Source organism: Lycium barbarum, chromosome 6 (assembly GCF_019175385.1).
Source record: "Lycium barbarum isolate Lr01 chromosome 6, ASM1917538v2, whole genome shotgun sequence".
NCBI classification, from domain to species: domain Eukaryota; kingdom Viridiplantae; phylum Streptophyta; class Magnoliopsida; order Solanales; family Solanaceae; genus Lycium; species Lycium barbarum.
The window spans coordinates 33995951-34002410 of NC_083342.1; the positions used below are offsets into that span (position 1 = coordinate 33995951).

General features: G+C 39.4%; 1 non-coding gene across 1 annotated transcript; it reads left to right on the forward strand.

Moving 5' to 3' along the window:
* The first annotated feature begins 227 nt into the window (after positions 1 to 227).
* Positions 228 to 334, forward strand: LOC132600918 (small nucleolar RNA R71). Its single transcript, XR_009567376.1, has one exon. It is a non-coding gene; the product is annotated as a small nucleolar RNA R71 (small nucleolar RNA).
* The last annotated feature ends 6126 nt before the right edge of the window (positions 335 to 6460 follow it).

A 6460-nucleotide genomic window follows, 5' to 3' on the forward strand; every position in this document is an offset into this window, starting at 1 on the left:
TGTCTTGATTCTCCCTCACCATATTTTGGATCATAGCACTACCATATGGTACCACATCAGCATTGTTTGAGTGCCAAGCCTGATTATGAGTTGTCAGCCTGTTAAGTATGGTGGTCAGTTGTTGAAAGGTCTTGTTCATAAAACAACCATCAGCTGCATTATTAGCCACTGACTGTGACACTGGGTCTAATCCTCGATAGAACTTCTCCATCAATATATGATCCAGAAAACCATGATTCGGGCTGTCCTGCAAATACTCCTTGAATCTCTCCCATGCTTCATATAGTTGTTCCCCCGGTCGCTGCTTAAATTCATATATCTTATCACGAATTTTAGCTCTTTTGCTAGGAGGATACCACTTTGTGAGAAAAACAGTTGTCATTTCTGCCCATGAAGTAATAGAATTCCGGGGCAGCTTCTCAAACCATGTTCTTGCTTCTCCAGCTAGGGAATATTTGAATAACCTCAACCGAATAGCATCTTGTGAAACATTGTTCTGGATGTGATTAGCACACACATCCACAAAATTCTTCAAATGACGGTGGGGGTCATTCTCGGTAGAGTTCCGAAAGTATCCCTCGAGCTTCAACAACTGGTATAGAGTGGAGTCAATTTTCACAGTAGTGGCTCCAAATCGAGGCTGAATAATAGGAGATGCATAGTCTTCCTCCGGAACAAATTCAGCGAAAATATTTTCATCAACTGGTTCATTCGCCTGATTGTTCACAACATTTCCTTGGTTGTCAGCTCGTTGATTTTGCTGATGTCGATTCATGATCACCTTATTTACGCAAGTAGCAGACAAGGTGTGATCAATTAAGCAAAAGACTTCAATCAAAGCAAACACTATTTAGTAATTTCAAAACCGTATTCCCCGGCAACGGCGCCAAAATTTGATACGCTCAAATTACACCTATTAATGGTATAACGCGGACGTTGTCAAATATAGTAACCCAACAAGGTTGGGGTCGAATCCCACAGAGAATATGGTGTGAAAAGGTTACCAAAGTCGTAGATGCTAAGTTCTAGGTCTAATGTCTTAATCCGATAATTTGTATAAAAGTTGGTTGTTTCTATGACTAATTGCTAAACTATTGCTTTGGTGGAAATTTATGGTAAAAGAAACTAAGGTTGTGTCCCCATTAGATAGAGTGTATGATCATGGGTATTGATCTTGATATACTTGTAATGGATCATTATATGAATGCACTTAATCTCTATGTGAATCTCTACTATTTCCCAATAAGTAAAGATTATATCTTTCTATGATTTTTCCAAATATAAGAAAGTGATTATGAAGAACGATTAATCATGCCAAGTAAATTCCTCTTATTCCTAAGTGAATTTATTAAACAAAGGTTAAAGCTTTGAGTTCTTGTTAATTATTCTTACCAACCCTAATTATTTTTCCAAATAAATTTAGGGTTTATGGCTTTAATTAATGTTTGCAACCATTAATTATGAATGAAGAATGAAGAATAACTAAACCCTAATAATCCATTATGTGTATATCATTCATAAGACCCAATTACAAAACACCTATCATTTGGGTTCACAACCCTAGTAAGGGAATTTAGCTACTCATAACAAAGAACAAGAAATAAAAAATTTGAGAATTCATAATTGCTTACTTTGAAATGGAAAAGAATTGACAATACTTGAATTGATGTTTGAATCTTCAAAAACTAGAGAGAAGTTTTTGTTCTAAGTTAAGAGACAAAAATATCATGAATGTCCTAATAGAAACCCTACAAAGACTATTTATAAGGTTTGGAAAATACACAAGTTACAGATTTTTCACTTCAGTCCTGTCATGATGAAATACGGTCTGTAAATCACTTTACGGACCGTAAAACGATTCACGCCCAAGTTAACTTTTCAGTTGTTTTCTGAAATACGGACCGTAAAGTGGTTTACGGTCCGTAAACAGCATGATCGTCTTTCACCTTCGCCAACTCAGCCTTTCTTCTGCCAGTGCTTGAATGGTTAAACACGTGCTGGAAGACGGGCCGTAAACTGAAACACGGTCCGTAAACACAACTCGTGTTTTGCCATCTTCCTCAGCTTGACTTTCTGCTTCTGGAATCCTTTAATACGACCCTGGCATACGGCCCGTATTGTGGAATACGGATCGTAAACCAAGTTTACGCCCTGATTTTGCATCTTTAACTGCTGTCATGCCAAATCTGATCCTTTTCCTGAAAAACACCAAAAAAACACGTAAAATCACAACGACTTGCTTAACAACAAGTAAAATTTATAGATGAAAAGTATCGATTGTGGTGTGAAAATCACGCCACATCAGCCACCATATTTTGAGAGAAGCTCATTGTTCCCGTTATTCTGTTCACCCCGGAGCGACGAAGATGTATCATGATCTTAAGTCTATATATTGGTGGAATGGGATGAAGAAAGATATAGCGGAATTCGTAGCTCAGTGTCCTAATTGCCAAAAAGTGAAGATTGAACACCAAAAGCCGGGTGGATTGTTGCAAGCTATAGAAATCCCAACTTGGAAGTGGGAAGTAATTAACATGGACTTCATTTCAGGCTTACCCCGTTCTCGACGTAAGTATGATTCCATATGGGTGATTATGGATAGACTCACCAAGTCAGCTCATTTCTTACCAGTCAGGACGACCTATGAGGCAGAAGATTATGCAAAGCTTTATCTTAAAGAGATAGTTAAACTCCATGGCGTCCCGGTATCTATTATCTCCGACAGGGGGACTCAGTTTACAGCTATGTTTTGGAGGTCTTTCCAAGAGGGTTTAGGGACCCGAGTTAGCCTTAGCACGGCATTTCATCCCCAGACCGATGGACAAGCTGAACGTACTATTCAGACTCTTGAGGATATGTTACGAGCATGTATGATAAATTTTGGAGGAAATTGGGATGATCATTTGCAACTCATTGAATTTGCTTACAATAATAGTTATCATTCCAGCATTCAAATGGCACCATATGAAGCTTTATATGGGCGAAAGTGTACATCCCCAATTGGGTGGTTTGAAACCGGAGAAACTAAATTGATAGGGCCAGACTTGGTCCAGCAAGCTATAGAGAAAGTCAACCTTATACAAGATCGGTTGTTAGCAGCCCAAAGTCGTCAGAAGTCCTATGCGGATAATCGTCGACGAGACTTGTAGTTCAAAGTGAAGGATTGGGTATTCTTGAAAGTGTCGCCAATGAAAGGCGTTATGAGATTTGGCAAAAAGGGGAAGCTTAGTTCCGGGTATATTGGACCATATGAGATTGTGCGCAAAATAGGTAAAGTGGCCTATGAGTTAGATCTACCTCCGGAATTGGAGTCAGTCCATCCAGTATTTCATGTCTCGATGCTTCGAAAATTTGTTGGAGATCCCACTAGGTTCGTCCCAGTAAATGATGTGCAAGTGACAGAGAAATTAACTTATGAAAAGGTACCCATTGCCATATTAGACAGGAAAATACGGAGGCTTAGAAACAAAGAGGTGGCCTCGGTTAAGGTTCTATGGAGAAGCAGTAAACGAGAGGAGATGACATGGGAAGCAGAAGAAAGTATGCGATCCAAATACCCACATTTATTTCAGCCCTTGGAAGAAGCCCAAGATGAGACATCAAGATCATAAGGTATGTATATTTTCCTTTTATGCTTTTGGGTCATGTGTGGCCAAAATTTTATGTTGTTATGTTGTGGCCCTGTGTGGCATCGATATTATGGGTTGTTGTGGTAGAATGGTAGCGCCATATTATAAGGGAAACTCTGGCGAAATATTTGTAGAATTCCCGAGCACTTTAACATTCGGGGACGAATGTTCTTAAGGGGGGAAGAATGTTACACCTCGGAGAAATTTTCCATTGGTACGAAAGTGAACGAACTAGTGATAAGTATGAGTGCATGATGTCCATGAGCAAGAAACGACGTTTGATGACCTTAGGCGAGATTTCGAAGGTATCCGATGTGAGATGAGAAAGTTGGCTAAATTAAGATGAGATATAAGGTGAGGAATGCATGTGCATGGACGTGGGTGATTAAAATGAGAAGTCTAAGAAATATGGGAAGTTGAAGAATTGCAACTGCCCAGTGGTCGTAAAGTGCTAGGACGGACCGTAAACTGGTATACGGTCCGTAAACTAGAAGGTCGTAAACTGCCATGCAAGGCTTTAACTTTCTGCCAGTCGAGAAATGGTAAAATACGACCTGGAGGACGGACCGTAAAGTGATTTACGGCCCGTAAACCATGGTCGTAAATTACCAAGCAAGCAGCCAAAGCTTCTGGTTCTGGAAATGGTTAAAGACGATCGCGAGGGAAGGTCTGTAAACTGCAATACAGACCGTAAACCATGATGGACGACCACTGTGCACCTCAGCACAGATTTTGCAAGTCATTAAATAAAGGGACCAATACTTGTTTTATTTCATTACAACATTACACCACTTCTCTCTAAAACCTCTCTCTACATTTATTATACAAGTTTCCAAGGATATTTGAGGATCAACAACATAAAACAAGGTGAATCAAGAGTAAGAATATCATCAAAGATCATCTAGGTCAAGAAATCCAAATGGAGAAAAATTAGGGTTTTGCTCAAAGTGGAGTATTATTAACCAAAGCTTGTTCTTACAACTTCTAGGGTAAGATTCATGATTTTTACATGATGTTTAAGGTATTGAAGAGTTGAAATACATGGATTGTAGAAAATATGGTCAAGTAGGTCATGAATGATGAATTGTGACATTTTGAGGAATAGTTTGAATTGAATCATGAATGTTGTTGTGTTGTGATATGAATGTATTATAAATGGTACTAAGATCATGAACTAGACACTTTAGATGAATGGACGAAGTTGGATGTTATGACCATGAATATGAGTGAATTAGAGGCAAATTAAGGAATCTAGATAATGTGGATAATGTGAATGACTAATGGCCATTGTTATGATATTAATGAAGGTATAGACGCTAGCATTGGAAGGAAATGTGCAAGTGTAGAATAGTCCAATGAAAAGGTATGTAAGGATAACCCTTCTTTCATAAGGCATGGTTCCTTGGCCAAACTCTTAAATCCTCTATATTGACACTCCGAGCTCATAAGCTCACGATCCTCGATATGTGCTACGATTGTACTACGCACCCCATATGACGAGTAAGCATAAGATATAGATGTAGCGAAAATGATGATGATAGTGATGACGATGATAATAATAATGATGCTAAAGGTGCCTACGGGCTATTATACTTACATGTGCCTATGAAGGGCTATAATGACACCCCGAGCTTATAACGCCGGGTAGGATATATGTATATGGATATGTATAAAGTATGTATACGATTATGAAACGCGCGCACACCTCTGCAGATGGTACAAATAACCCTGAAGCCTTGGTAGGGCCAGGTATGAGTAACCTTGAGCCTTGGTTGGCCAAGTATGTATGAAACACCGATCCTATGAGGTCGGGTATGCTATGTAAATGTTATGTATATGAATGACTATGTATATAATATGAATATGAATGTGATAAGACTATGCATAAGAATACGAATAAGGACATGTATACGAATATGAGCACAAGTATGGTACGAGTACTATTATGGAATACGGATGATGACGTAGGTGTACAAATACGTATGAAAAATGGAAAGTCCTACGAAAGGCAGGTAAGTGCTATGACGATGATATTATTGTCTCCCCCTCCTATGCTATTTCATATGTCGTTCATTATGCTTATATATCGATGTTGATCATGCTTTACATACTCAGTACATTCTTCGTACTGACGTCCTTTTGTTTGTGGATGCTGCGTCATGCCCGCAGGTACGCAGAGAGACAGACTTGATCCATAGCTGCTTATTCAGAGATTGCATAGCAGAGCTCCATTTCTTTCTGAGCCGTAGCTTTTGGGTACTTATTCTTTTGTGTATATAATTATGGGCATAGGGGGGTCCTGTTCCGCTCATGTGATATGTTATACTCTTAGAGGCTCATAGTCACGTGTATATGGTTAGATATGTCCGGCCTTGTCGGCCTATATTTTGTATGTCATTTTGTTGGCCTCGTCGGCCCATGTACATTGTTGTGGCACAGATGCCTATGATGATTAAAGATGTTGTCGTGCAAGGGGACTAGTATGATTTATGCCTACAGATGTATGATTAATGATGTGGCTTACCTAGATACAAGCATAAGAGTAAGCTAAGAGGGTGCCCGGGTGGGCTAGCACAGGGTGCTCATCGCGGCCCCGAGTCGGGTCGTGACATGCAATTGGCTCAAACTTTCGGTGGGACACATGTCCAGCCCATGGACATCCTATATATAGTAAGTTGATGATTCATTCATCAACAATCCACTTCATTTCTTCATCTTCACAAACCTAAGAAACCGAGATAGAGTGAGAGACTCTCAGCCATGGCTGGCCGAGATTGATGACACTGAAAGTTGATAAAAAAATATTTTTTCCAAGCAATTCAACTCCTTAG